The sequence below is a fragment of the Vicia villosa genome, linkage group LG3, assembly GCF_029867415.1.
Source record: "Vicia villosa cultivar HV-30 ecotype Madison, WI linkage group LG3, Vvil1.0, whole genome shotgun sequence".
In the NCBI taxonomy this organism is placed as follows: Eukaryota; Viridiplantae; Streptophyta; class Magnoliopsida; order Fabales; family Fabaceae; genus Vicia; species Vicia villosa.
This window is the reverse complement of record NC_081182.1, coordinates 131,097,696-131,113,822: the sequence shown is the minus strand read 5'-3', so window position 1 is coordinate 131,113,822 and position 16,127 is coordinate 131,097,696.

Below are 16,127 nucleotides of genomic sequence, written 5' to 3'. Positions count from 1 at the left end.
AAAAGCATTTTACAAATTCACAACTTTCCGTTTGATTGCTATCTAGTAACATCATCACTACAATTGTTGGAAAATAGAACATGGTGTATATTGCACACCAAGTGTTTGATAAATTGACAAACACACAAATTATTGAGTTTACCTTAAACAAGTCATTGGAAGTAATAAGTACTCAGTGATTTTGTTTGAGCGCTTGATAAATTGAGCATTGTATTGATTCATATTTCATCTATTTTAATCCATTCGGTTCGCATATCCGATCCTTCCAATAACGGATTGTTTAGACGAGTTTGAATCCGAGAGCTTTTGCATTATTTTAAAAAGCTTGAAATTAAAATAAGGGATCTATTCAACCCCCCTTCTAGATCCTTCCTATCGTATAACAATTTGGAATCAAAATGTTTTTGGAAATGTGTATAAAAATGTCAAAGAATGTTTTGAAAATTTGAATCAGATTCAACAGCTTGTACATAATGTTAGTTATTCTCAAGATCTCATTTAGAAAGAGAAGGGTGCTCAGATAGAGTTGGAGAAAATGCTTGAGATGGAAGAGATTTTCTGGGAGGAGAAAGCTAGAGTTTCTTGGCATCTTACTGTGATAGGAACACATCCTTCTTCCATAGAATGACCAAGATTAAGGGCTCTCATAACACCATTACTCATCTTAAGGATGGAGATAGCATGTTCATGGACCCAGATAGCATTGCCACACATGCTACCAATCATGTCTCTAACTTGTTTGTTAATATAGCTGCATGTCATGACTTTCCCCATTTGGAATATATTATCACCTCTTTGATGACTGATCAAATAAATTTGGTCATGAAAGCATGTCCTTCATTTGAGGAAATTAAAAATGTTATTCTTAGTCTTAGCAAGAATAGTGCCCTGGGTCTAAAGGGTTTGGCGGTTTCTTTTACCAAACATACTAGAATAGTGTGCAAACAGACGTTTCAAAGGTTGTTGTACAATTCGTTTCTCAAAATTGGATTCTCCTGAATTTTAATGTCAGCACCAGCAGGCTTCTACCCAAGATAAAGGAGGCGTATTCTCTGGATAGGTATATGTCGATTGCTATATCCAATTTGTAATTCCAAATTATTTCCAAGATTTTGGCAGATAAGTTAGCTTCCTTTATGCCTATCCGGATTTCTAAAGAACAAAAAAGGATTCATTAGAGGAAGAAACATAAAAGATTGTATTTTGTTTGACTTCTGAGGCGTTCAATATTTTGGATAAAAAGAGTTTTGATGGTAACCTTGCTATAAAAGTGGATGTTAATAAGGCTTTCGTTACTTTGGATTGGAATTTCTTACTCAAGGTCCTTAGATGTTTTGGTTTTTATCCTAAATTCATCAATTTGATATCTATTATTCTTAACTTTGCTTCCATGTCGGTTATGGTGAATAGATCTCTCCATGTTTACTTTAAATGTGCAAGGGGTGTTAGACAAGGAGACCTATTATCTTCTCTTTTATTCTGCTTAGTTGAAGAAGTGTTAAGTAGAGGTATTTCAAATGTGGCAATTAAAGGCAATTGGGAACCTATGACGTGAACTAAGAATATGCCTTTTCCTTCTCACATTTGTAACACCCCAAATCTACCCCGCAATTATAAGCGAAAATTAGAGTGCATTTAAAAATATTCATCAAAGATGGGATGTCACAATTCGACTTAAACCAACAAACATACTCATATTGCAATCAACACGGATACATAGCATTCGGAAAACAAGACTTTATCCAACATCTTCCAATTTCAACTTATAAACATCTTTATATTCAACATATCACAAATGTCATCATAGAATACAACAATCAAGTAATAACGACTAATCCCCCCGAGTGCTACGTATCAGAGCAATGGACACCAACTCGACTAGCCATAAAGCAACATAAAGACTTCACATCAATAACCTCGAACATCTACAACTAATCTTGAGTACCTGCCCATTTCCCATGGTAGGGGAAATATCAGCAAAGGGGTGAGATATCTTACAATATAAAGGAATGCATGATAATTAATATAGGAGATATAGATCATACATAATTTCACCACTTCACATCACATAACATCTCACAACATATTTTCATCGCAAAATAACTTATCAATATAATACAACTTTCAAAAATGGCAACAATGTCATTAATCAATTGAGACAACATGTTCAAAATCACAATTAAAATATCGTCATGTCACAACAAACAAATCATCATCTCAACAATTCAAATAACATAATCAACTTATGGAATGACATCAATGTCAACAATCAACCATGACAATTTATGCGATTCACAAGTAAGATTCCAACACATCACGACAACATCTCATCATCAAGTCAACACATCACCACGAACATAATCAAATAAGACTCAAATGCAATTCACATGTGACTCGACTTATGCAAATGCATGTGGTACCATTTGGAGTAAACTCCCACCGTCTCAAAATTTGCCATTGGGCACACCGTCGCTATTTGCCATCAAGGCCACCGTCGCTTTTGCCATTAAGGCCACCGTCTCTTTATGCAATGGATGTGACTCAATAAATGCAACATCCATACAAACCACATAAACAATACGTCACAACATCGTCTAAATCACCATCGAACATTATCAATATAATGTCGAACTTCAACAACAACAAAATCATCATCATTCATAAGAATGCATCACTTCACAATCACGTCACTATGTTGCATCATCATACAACAATAATTCACCTCACAATACATCACAATACAACTTATCAACATTATACAACTTATCAATAGTGACCATAGGGTCTACAACAACAACGACAAATTCATCATGTTATAGAAACAATAACAATTCATTTTTGTGCACAACAACAATTCATCATATTCCTTAATTCAAGTAATCATCATAACACGTTATATTCAATTTCATATATATTGCTAAGTCATCGCATGGCATCATCGTCGACTCATACATATCAAATACGCACAATTAATCGCATATAGCATACAACATCTTTATTAATCACGCATATCATCACATACATCATTATCTCATTCATCATAAGGAAGGTACTTATCATCATCTCAATAACATTGTATCATCATAAGAAAACATACGTCAAGTTATACTACAACACAATTATGACAATTCATTGCAAGGAGCATACTTCATTTGTTAACACAACATAGTTCATCACTTAATCCTAACAAACATGATAGGAAACTATATCATATTAATCATTTCATTACATCATGGTATAGTTCGTTGCGTTAGCTTTCCAACGCTTCGAACGGCGCATAAAACGGAGTTACGAATCAAAAGTTACATCATTTCAAAGTTTAGAAAAAGTTCTGCAAAACAGGGTTCGCGGCGCCAACAGGGTTCGCGGCGCGAACTGAGCGAATTCAAAAATTCCTAACTTTCTGCCAGACAGTTCGCGGCGCGAACAGAGGTTCGCGGCGCGAACTGGCGATTTTTAGAAAACCCCAAACACAGAAAACAGCATACGAAACCCATCCAAAAACCCCCAAACTCAACCCAATCAAGCTGGAAAACACCAATCATCACGAACAACCACAGAATACATGTTATAAACACAAATACAACACATATTATGGATCTTCTAACATCACAACATCATTAAGCATCAATTAAACACATTTCAAATCATCAATTTACACATTTATTCATAAACCCTAACATCTCTACACATAACTTCCATGGAGAATAACATACAATCTAACCCACCATATACATCATCATGCCAACCCTTAGAAAGTAAGAACCCCACCCTTACCTTAGCAAAAGCTTCACTTCCTTCAATTGAGCTCTTCCTCTTCATGCCATAGCTTTCTCTTCTTTCTCCCCTTCTTTCTCTTCTTTCTCTTCTTTCTCTTCTTTTCCACAAAATGAGTTATGAGGTTTAATCTCTAAAATCCTAACTCTTACTATCCTTCTTACTAATGGGCTTAACCCACAATCCAATCTCTTATGTAGGGGTGGCAAAACAGGCCGCCCGCCCCGCCATAAGCCCGCCAAAAAACGAGCGGGGCGAGCATACCCGCCAAGTGAAATGGGCATAAAATTCATGCCCGCCTATTTTAATTTGTATTTTTTTTATTTTTTTAATAGATTAATAGTTTTTTTTTACCTTTTAATTAAAATTTTCACTTATTTTTTACAACAATTTTTTATAAAAGCAACTTTTTAACAAATTTTACTTAAAAAAATGTTACATATATTTGCAAATAAATATATAAAATAAACCATCAAGAATTGAAATGACTAGAATTAACTAAAAAAGAGGGAATTTTGGAGGAGGGGCGGGCTTTGGCGGACGGCGGGCATTGGCGGGGCGGGCTATGGCGGGCGGCGGGTTTTGGCGGGGCGGATTTTGGCGAGCGGCGGGCCTAAAATCCCAACCCAACCCGCCATTTTTTGGCGGGTGCGCGGACGGCCCGGCGGGCCACAGCCCGTTTTGCCACCCCTACTCTTATGTCATATTTCTTCCACTTAGGCCCAATTCATAATATTCCTCTAATTAATCAATTAAGCCAAATAACACACATAATTGAATAATCACATAACATCACGAATATTATTCCCAATAATAATCCACAACTACAATTGCTCCTTAATTTAATTAATATCAACTTATAATTGTATTTCTCCGACTAAACCGACTTATCAATCTGACCATAACTTATCTGCTCAAATCAACATAATAATCCATTACGTTTGTAGAATAATACCGATAAACCTCGACTTCAACTAATTTCAATGAATAAATCCTCGATCAATTTAATTAAATAATTAATTAAATTCGGGGCGTTACAACATTCGTTATGGCAACGATATTCTCATCTTCTGCAAAGGTAACACGTCTAATGTAACACCCCAAATTCTACCTGAAATTATAATGCTGAAATCAAAGTATTTTAAAAAATATCAACAAGCATTTGGGATATCACATTTACTTTATATAAACAACACATAATCAGATACGCGGAACTTTAATCTCAGATGATCACAAACTACTTATATAAGCTCTAAGAACAAACCAACTTTTATTTAATATGCAGCGGAATTATAACATGCAAATTTATAAACAAATCATCTTTATTCAACCAGAAACAAATTTAAAACATCATAGTACTTCTCATTATTCAACTTTAAACTCAACAACTTATATATTAACTACATGAAACAACAAAATAAACATCCCCCGAGTGCTACATATTAGAGCGACACACCAACTGAACTCGATAAAGCTACAAACTTCCATAGCCATACTTGAGTACCTACCCATTTTCCATGGTAGGGGAAACATCAGCACTAGGGGTGAGATATCAAACAGTATAAAAGAATGTATGATAATACTTATAGCAAAGATAAGATCATACACTTTTCACCACTTCTCATCTCAAAGAAACTTGCATCACAACAACAATGTTAATAATCAATCATAATAACATATTCAAATTCACAACTAAGTCATCCACAACTACAAATTTCCTTTATAATCACAACGAGAATCAACGTAACTATCATCACGACAAACATCAACAAAACATAGCAATGAATTCACAACCACGAATCAAACTTAAACAACAACATAATCAACTTAATCCAACTTAAATAACAACATAATCAACTTAATCCAACTTAGACAACAACATAATCAACTTAACATAAAAATCATTCATCAACACAATAACTCAATATGTGACGCGTTATGCAACTCAAACTATGCAAATGCATTTGGTACCATTTGGAGCAGAACTCCCAACTTAGAACATTGCCAGTAATTCCGAGGCATAAGGCAAATCCTTCAACTTAGACCGTTCCAATCCAGGCCAACTTGAATGAGCATTAGCTCTAACTTAGAACATTGCCAATCCAGGCCAACTTTAATGTTATGATATGCTATGCGACAACATACAACGACCACAACTCGACAACGAAACAACGACATAACAACAACACAACAACGGTCACATATCAACAATCACACCGATCAACTTTAGCTAAATGCTCACAACACAACTTAACAACGATATTATCAACTTCAACAACAAATTCACTACAGCGCAACGACAACAACAACACACAACAACTTATAATATTCACCAATGGCTTCTACTTAGATCAACACCGTTCATACGACCTATAACTCAAGCTTGTCCATAAATCGGGATAATTCAACTTATTCAACATTGGCCATAGGCCTACTGTAACATGGTGGGAGAACTGACTTTAAATATGTTACGGATAGCAAGAGTCGCCACCGACTTTTATTTTATCCAATTAGAAAAGGCAAAAAGAACACGAAAGACTTGGGTTCGGGGGGTAGGTTATAAAAAGGGAAGGTATGAGCACCCTTTGTATCAATGGTTATTCATGGGGTCTTAATTTCTTGGCTCACTTTGATTTGTTTTGAATTGTTTGAAAGTGTAGTGTGTTTTTAGAAAAACAGTTTGTAAAAGAACTTGACTTTGTAATGATTCATCATTCGAATATATACAAAGTACTTGTCCTGAAAGATGTTTTTGAAAAAGGATGTGTGAAAAGCATTTGAAGTTTTTTGAGTTGAGCAAGTAATTAGGAACTACCTACCCTAAGTCGGTCTTTCTTGTTCTTTTCCTTTTGTTGAGGGAAATAGACTATCCGCACCATTAGTTAGTGGGAAGTCCTTTCATTGGACATTGAGGGACATCGAGGGTCGTCGTATGGTCATAAAAGGCAACAGGTGAGGATACCTTAGCATTTCGAAGGGACGGTCATCTTTTAACCGAAGGCAACATCGATCGCCAAGATCATTTTATCGTAGGCAACTCGAAGGGTCTATGATCTTTTATGATGATTTTTATTCGTAGGCAAACTTGCTAAGAGTATCCTCACATTTGAGGGACTTGACCATTTAATCGAATAGGCTACCAAGAGGAGTTACCCTAAAGGTGCAAGTGTGAGAGTATGTCAAGTTCATATATGTAATCTTGTAGTTAGTGATCTAACGGTTAATTTTAATATTATCATACAATCCTATTAGCATACATCTAACAGTTAATAGCAGTTTATATAGGTGCCAAAATTAAAATGCAGAAGGTAAATGTCCTACTCTATTATAGGACTTTGGGGAAGTTACATAATTAGAGATGTGGAAAAATAAATGTGCGAGAAAATAAATCTACGCTATTACAATTGATAGTGCAACCTATATAATTGTCTAAGAAAATAAAATAGCGAAAAGACAATAAAAATCTTAAACAAATGCTTTGGTGTTAGTATTTTTTAGAAGAAAATGTTAATAGCGGTTAAATCTAAATCTAAAAAAGTGAAATTAAGTTGATTAAAAAACCTAAGTCTTAAACTCTAATTAATTAAATTAATCCTAAGGTCTAAAATTTGCTATGAGGCCACCCACTGTTTTATTTCATCTTTTATTCGCTACTGAGCCAAATGATGAATGTTTGACGGTTCCGTTTTAATTCTAAAATCTTACTAATAAATCCATTCACACTAATTTTCACATACCAATGTACAGTAACTTTTTTTTCTTCATATAGTGCACACTTTAACTCTTAGTTTTTTATATTGTCTCTTACTTTTGGCTACCCCAAATAGGGGTGTTCATGGGTAGGGTAAACCCAAAAAACCCAGTAAAATCCACCTAAACCGATCCAAAAAAGTGGGTTGGGTTGGGTTATTGGGTGATGTTTGTGTTGTGTGAATCTCTTCATTCTTTGCTATTTCATGAGTAATGTATGAACCCTAATTTATATGCTATTTCTATGGATTTACATGATTAAACATGATTTTGATGATATATGTTGTTCAATAATGATGAATACTGGTTGTATTTGATGTTTATTGATGTTTGGGAGTGATTTGGAGTGGTGGGTGTGTGATTTCGCAGTTCTGTATGTTGCTGAGTTTTACTGCATAATCGCACGGCCGCTAAGCAGGGACTCTGGCCGCTAAGCGGAGCTGCGAAGACTGAAGTTACTGTAAAGCCTGCTTAATGGCCGCTGAGCGGACCCTGCTGTAGGCAGAATTTTCCAAACTTTAAAATATCATAACTTTTGATCCGTAACTCCTTTTTAGGTGCCGTTTGAAGCATATTGAAGCCTAAATAATTGTCTATGTGATAGAATAGAATGGACTGAAGCTTGTTTGATTAATTATGATGATAATTGGGAATAAAATGTAATTATATGTGTGTGTTATGGATGGATTGTGTATGTTCAATGTTCATGGATGTATTATGTGATATGATAACCGTGAATTATGTGAGTAGTTGCTAAAGGCTAGTTGATGTGGAATGGTTTAAATTTGATGTTAATATATGGATAACATGTGATTACTTATGTGTGCATTATGAATTAATGACTTGTGGTTAATATACATAGATGTGTTAAGTGATGTGATATCCATGATATGTTGGAATGAATATATATTTATATGTACTATTTGAATGTATCTTGTTGATAATGATCATTTGAATGTGTATGTATCAAGATGTGGATTGAATAAATGATAATGCTAGACTTGAATACATGTGATTGATTGATGCGTGTTAGTTGATGCATTGTTTGGAAGAGAAGTCATGTTGTGTAATGGTGTGCAAAGTTGTAAAGATGTGATTGTGTAGTTTAAGAGATAGAGAGATCGTCTTAAATGCATGAGTCTTGCTTTGTTGCACACGTACACAAGCATGAGTCATTGAAAGTGGCTATGTCGGATAATCTCGCGAAGATTATTTGCTTGTCCCAAATCTAACGCCGAATGGGATTTGAAAGCTTAACGCCGTATGGAACTTTGAGGTGTTTATCTAGTCTATAGAGGAAAGACAATCGGCATGACCGGAAATGATAACGGATGGGATCCATATGCATATCGCATTGAGTCACACTTGAGTCGCACGTGTCGGTGTGAAATGTTATTGTTGGTATGATTTATGAGATATGAATTATGTGGAATGATGTTGATATATCTATATATATATATATATATATGTGGATTTGGTGATTCATCTGATATGAATTGTTGTTGTGTTATGAATGTGACATATGTGATTTGGAATATATGTGATATAGATTGGAATTTATATGTATTAACGATATATGTATATAAATATGTGGATATGTGAATCATGTTTGATCACCTAGAATTGAATGAGCTATGTTGTATGACATGAACATGTGAATCTTGATTAATTGCATATGATGCATGTTTATGGGAAAAGTGATAAATTCTTGAATTGTATTCGTATTGTATTTTACATTTCCCAATATTATATTTTCTATAAGAAGTTGAATTCTCACCCTTCTGTTTGAATGTTATCCTTTGTTGGTAACGTGCAGGTTTCGTGGATAGTGATGCTTCGAAGGAGTCTTAGCGTCGAGATTTAGATCTCTAGTAGGGTGTCGTGACTAAGTAGTCACTTGCGCTCTGGTCATATGTAACACATGGGAGTTGGGTTTTATGTTTTTATGACTCGATATTATGAGATATTTGTTTACTCATATTGTATTCGTATTTGATTATGTTATTTTGGTTAATGAGAGGTCTTGAGCCAAGATGTTGAGACATGGTGGATGATGTATGGGATTCATCCTATTTTTTTACCATTTATATGATGAGATGATTATTCCGCTGTGGTTTTGCATGTTGTTTTAAATCCCGTGTTATTTGGAAATGACCATTGCATGTTTAAAGATAAAATATTTGTTATATTTTGAAATGTGTGTAACGCCCTCGTGAGATGCACGCTTCTTTACTCTGATTTATGCAAATATATGCCTTATTTGTTTAGTATTGAATTGGGGGTGTTACATAGTGGTATCAGAGCACGGTCGGACAGTTGGCAGGTCATTTATGTCTTTTATCCTGTTGTATTTGATTCGTGTATCTAACACGATCGATACTGTTTTGTCTGGTTGTTTGGTTGTTTAGGACGATGGTTGCAGGAAGGAATGTTGACATTAATGTTGAGGCAATGATGAGGTGGACTGGTGCGATTGGACAAGCGCCGCAAGAGAATGTCGGTTATGGAGGAAAGGATGAGTTCCGTGCTTTTGGAGACTTTCAAAGGTGCAACCCGCCGATCTTTGAAGGAGGGTATGGACCGGACGAAGCGCACGCATGGATGAGAGAAATTGAGAAGATCTTTCAAGTCGTGAGTTGTACTGATGTACAGAAGGTACAGTTTGGTACTCACATGCTGACAAAAGAAGCTGACATTTGGCGGAGTAATACTGTGCGGAGATTTGAAATAGAAGGTATTGAAGTCACTTGGAATCTTTTCCGTGATGCATTTTTGGGAAAATATTTTCCAGAAGATGTGCGTGGAAAGAAAGAAGTGAGGTTTCTACAGTTGAAACGAGGAGGAGAACAGTTCCGTGAGAAATCGTATGATGACATGAGGGAACAATCTGGTCTTGGCAAGAAGCCAAGTGGGGGAGGAGCTTCTACTCCGATTAAGTGCTACAGGTGTGGCGAGACGGGGCACAAAGCTGTTGATTGTGGAGTTGGTTCGAGTAGGATTTGCTACAGTTGTGGTGAGCAAGGACACAATTGTGCCATGTGCGATAAGCCAAAGAAGGATCAAGCGAAAGAAAAAGTGTTTGCGTTGTCTGGTACTGAGACTACTTATAAGGATAATTAATCTGAGGTACGTGCTTTATTATTGATAATGGTGCAACGCATTATTTTATTCTTTGGATTGTGCTATAAGATTGGATCATGTTTTATCTGTTATACATGGAAGTGTGGTTATTAATACAACTGCTGTGACTTTGTTTCTACTTCTTTTACGTGTTTGAATTATCCGTTGAGCATCTTTGGTAGATATTTTGAGAATTCAATTAGGTTGTTTTCCGTTAGACCAAGTTGATGAATTTTGGTATAAGTTGTTTGGAGTTGAAGCAAGTAATAGTAATCTTAAGAGGAATTTTGGATCTTGGTGTTTTGAGTAATTTGGAGTGCGAGTTCTGAAGGAACACTATTATGGTTTAGTAACGATGGTTTACGTTTCATTATGATTGTCGACTGTCTATTGACAAATTGAGGACTTGATCACCCTTAATCTATTGTTGATAGAAGACGAGATCGTATTGGACAAGATAAACTTCTCTTACTAACTTGGTACTGTGTAAAACGACTAAGGAGAAGTTGAAGAGTCGAATTGAGGAGTTGTTGAGAAGAGTTTCAATTATCTAAGTGTATGGTCGTAGAGTTACACTTGTTTTGTCGAGTAAGAAGAAAGAATGTCCTATGAGGTAATGTTTTGAAGATGTTTTGATTCTAAGAGTGACGATGAACATACTGAACATTAAGGATTGTATAATGGATGTTGAAAGAGAATAAGTTTGTGCGAAGCCTTCTGAATGCGAGTTTTGGTTGGAAGATGTGAATTTTCTGGGATATGAGATTCGAGATGAAGTGAGTTGATGCAGATATCGACAAGTGGTAGTTTATACTTCAAGGTAATTTTAAGTCCATGAGAAGAATTATTCGATGTATGTATTGGAGTTGTTTACCGTTGTGTTTGTTTGGAACATAAGAGGCATTATTGTTTGAATCGAGAATTGAGGCGCGTAGTGACTACAAGGGTTAAGAATGAGGTAAAAAAAAGATGGTTAGATTCTTGAGAGATTAGGATTTTGGTTTGAATTACCATCTTGGAAAAGCGAATGATGTAGCCGATGCATTGAGTAGGAAATCATTGCGTATGTCTATGTTGATGATTCAAGAATTGGAATTGTTGGAACAATCTAGAGAGTTGAGTTTGGTTATGAAACGACGTCTTCTTGCATTAAGCTTAGTATGATGAAGTCTATGTTTGGTGTTCTTAACGAGATTAGAGAGAGTCAGAAATTGGATTGCAATTGGTTGACGAGATGACATTGATTAACCAAGGAAAAGGTGGTGATTTTCGGATTGACGAGAATGGTGTTATGAGATGTCGTGATCGAGTTTGTATTCCGGATGTTATGGATTTGAGAAAGAGAATTCTTGAGGAAGGGCATAGAAGTGGTTTGAGTATTCATCCCGGTGCTACTAAGATGTAACAAGATTTGAGGAAAATGTTTAGTGGTAAAGTATGAAGAGGGATATAGCGGAATTGTGTATTTGAGTTGGATTTGTCAGAAACCGTTTAGTTGGTACAACCGTTATCTATTCCCGAGTGGAAGTGGGATCGTATTTCTACTAATTTTGTTTCGGGTTTGCCAAGAACGTCGAGTAATTGTGAAGCGATTTGGATTATTATGGATAGACGGACAAATGTGTTCATTTTATTCCGATAAGGATGAAATATTTGATGGAAAGACTTGCTCAGTTGTACATCGAGAGGATTGTGAGTTGTATGGTATTATGTCGAGTATTATTTTGGATTGAGATTCGAAATTTTCTTCTAGGTTTTGAGGAGGTTTGCAGAGTGATTTGGGATTAGAAGAGAAGATACTTAAAGGTTGAATGAAAGATTTGTACTTGGGGTTAGTGCTTGAAGGGAATTTTCGAGGACGAAAATCTTTTAAGTGGGGGAGAGTTGTAACACCCTATTTTTATTAGATTTAATTAATTAGGATTATTTGATATTTGATAATTGTTTGTGTGTTTTATCTAATTATTGTTTGAGTGATAATTATTTAATTGGGTGGTAATATGTTATTTAGCTAATTAATAAATGGTAGAATTTTATTTGAAATTAGTTAAATGGGCTTAGTTGAGTGAGAAAGAGTATTAGGTGGGTTAAGCCCAATGAGATAATGAGAGTTAGGAGAGAATGTTATGTCATAACCTAATTAGAAAGAAAAGAGGAAAAATATAGAAAGAAGAGTAGAGAAGAGTAGAAGAACATAGAAGAGAAGAAAAGGGAATTTGTAGATTTCTTGAAGAGGGTGGATTTAAGAGTAGAGGTAAGGGTTTGAATACAAGTTCTTGTAGAATCTATGATTGGGTAATGTGTGTGTTGTGTGAATCTCTTCATTCTTTGCTATTTCATGAGAAATGTATGAACCCTAATTTATATGCTATTTCTATGGATTTACATGATTAAACATGATTTTGATGATATATGTTGTTCAATAATGATGAATACTGGTTGTATTTGATGTTTATTGATGTTTGGGAGTGATTTGGAGTGGTGGGTGTGTGATTTCGCAGTTCTGTATGTTGCTGAGTTTTTCTGCATAATCGCACGGCCGCTAAGCGGGGACTCTGGTCGCTAAGCGGAGCTGCGAAGACTGAAGTTACTGTAATGCCCGCTTAATGGCCGCTGAGCGGACCCTGCTGTAGGCAGAATTTTCCAAACTTTAAAATATCATAACTTTTGATCCGTAACTCCTTTTTAGGTGTCGTTTGAAGCATATTGAAGCCTAAATAATTGTCTATATGATAGAATAGAATGGATTGAAGCTTGATTGATTAATTATGATGATAATTGGGAATAAAATGTAATTATATGTGTGTGTTATGGATGGATTGTGTATGTTCAATGTTCATGGATGTATTATGTGATATGATAACCGTGAATTATGTGAGTAGTTGCTAAAGGCTATTTGATGTGGAATGGTTTAAATTTGATGTTAATATATGGATAACATGTGATTACTTATGTGTGCATTATGAATTAATGATTTGTGGTTAATATTCATAGATGTGTTAAGTGATGTGATATCCATGATATGTTGGAATGAATATATATTTATATGTACTATTTGAATGTATCTTGTTGATAATGATCATTTGAATGTGTATGTATCAAGATGTGGATTGAATAAATGATAATGCTAGACTTGAATACATGTGAATTATTGATGCGTGTTAGTTGATGCATTGTTTGGAAGAGAAGTCATGTTGTGTAATGGTGTGCAAAATTGTAAAGATGTGATTGTGTAGTTTAAGAGATAGAGAGATCGTCTTAAATGCATGAGTCTTGTTTTGTTGCACACGTACACAAGCATGAGTCATTGAAAGTGGCAATGTCGGGTAATCTCGCGAAGATTATTTGCTTGTCCCAAATCTAACGCCGAATGGGATTTGAAAGCTTAACGCCGTATGGAGCTTTGAGGTGGTTATCTAGTCTATAGAGGAAAGACAATCGACATGACCGGAAATGATAGCGGATGGGATCCACATGCATATCGCATTGAGTCACACTTGAGTCGCACTTGTCGGTGTGAAATGTTATTGTTGGTGTGATTTATGAGATATGAATTGTGTGGAATGATGTTGATAGATATATATATATATATATATATATATATATATATATATATATGTGGATTTGGTGATTCATCTGATATGAATTGTTGTTGTGTTATGAATGTGACATATGTGATTTGGAATATATGTGATATAGATTGGAATTTATATGTATTAATGATATATGTATATAAATATGTGGATATGTGAATCATGTTTGATCACTTAGAATTGAATGAGTTATGTTGTATGACATGAACATGTGAATCTTGATTAATTGCATATGATGCATGTTTATGGGAAAAGTGATGAATTCTTGAATTGTATTCTTATTGTATTTTACATTTCCCAATATTATGTTTTCTATAAGAAGTTGAATTCTCACCCTTCTGTTTGAATGTTATCCTTTGTTGGTAACGTGCAGGTTTCGTGGATAGTGATGCTTCGAAGGAGTCTTAGCGTCGAGATTTAGATCTCTAGTAGGGTGTCGTGACTAAGTAGTCACTTGTGCTCTGGTCATATGTAACACATGGGAGTTGGGTTTTATGTTTTTATGACTCGATATTATGAGATATTTGTTTACTCATATTGTATTCGTATTTGATTATGTTATTTTGGTTAATGAGAGGTCTTGAGCCAAGATGTTGAGACATGGTGGATGATGTATGGGAATCATCCTATTTTTTTTACCATTTATATGATGAGATGATTATTCCGCTGTGGTTTTGCATGTTGTTTTAAATCCCGTGTTATTTGGAAATGACCATTGCATGTTTAAAGATAAAATATTTGTTATATTTTGAAATGTGTGTAACGCCCTCGTGAGATGCATGCTTCTTTACTCTGATTTATGCAAATATATGCCTTATTTGTTTAGTATTGAATTGGGGGTGTTACGTAGTGGTATCAGAGCACGGTCGGTCAGTTGGCAGGTGATTTATGTCTTTTATCCTGTTGTATTTGATTCGTGTATCTGACATGATCGATACTGTTTTGTCTGGTTGTTTGGTTGTTTAGGACGATGGTTGCAGGAAGGAATGTTGACATTAATGTTGAGGCAATGATGAGGTGGACTGGTGCGATTAGACAAGCGCCGCAAGAGAATGTCGGTTATGGAGGAAAGGATGAGTTCCGTGCTTTTGGAGACTTTCAAAGGTGCAACCCGCCGATCTTTGAAGGAGGGTATGGACCGAACGAAGCGCACGCATGGATGAGAGAAGTTGAGAAGATCTTTCAAGTCGTGAGTTGTACTGATGTACAGAAGGTACAGTTTGGTACTCACATGCTGACAAAAGAAGCTGACGTTTGGCGGAGTAATACTGTGCGGAGATTTGAAATAGAAGGTATTGAAGTCACTTGGACTCTTTTCCGTGATGCATTTTTGGGAAACTATTTTCCAGAATATGTGCGTGGAAAGAAAGAAGTGAGGTTTCTACAGTTGAAACGAGGAGGAGAACAGTTCCGTGAGAAATTGTATGATGACATGAGGGAACAATCTGGTCTTGGCAAGAAGCCAAGTGGGGGAGGAGCTTCTACTCCGATTAAGTGCTACAGGTGTGGCGAGACGGGGCACAAAGCTGTTGATTGTGGAGTTGGTTCGAGTAGGATTTGCTTCAGTTGTGGTGAGCAAGGACACAATTGTGCCATGTGCGATTAGCCAAAGAAGGATCAAGCGAAAGAAAAATGTTTGCGTTGTCTGGTACTGAGACTACTTATAAGGATAATTAATCTGAGGTACGTGCTTTATTATTGATAATGGTGCAACGCATTATTTTATTCTTTGGATTGTGCTATAAGATTGGATCATGTTTTATCTGTTATACATGGAAGTGTGGTTATTAATACAACTGCTGTGACTTTGTTTCTACTTCTTTTACGTGTTTGAATTATCCGTTGAGCATCTTTGGTAGATATTTTGAGAATTCAATTAGGTTGTTT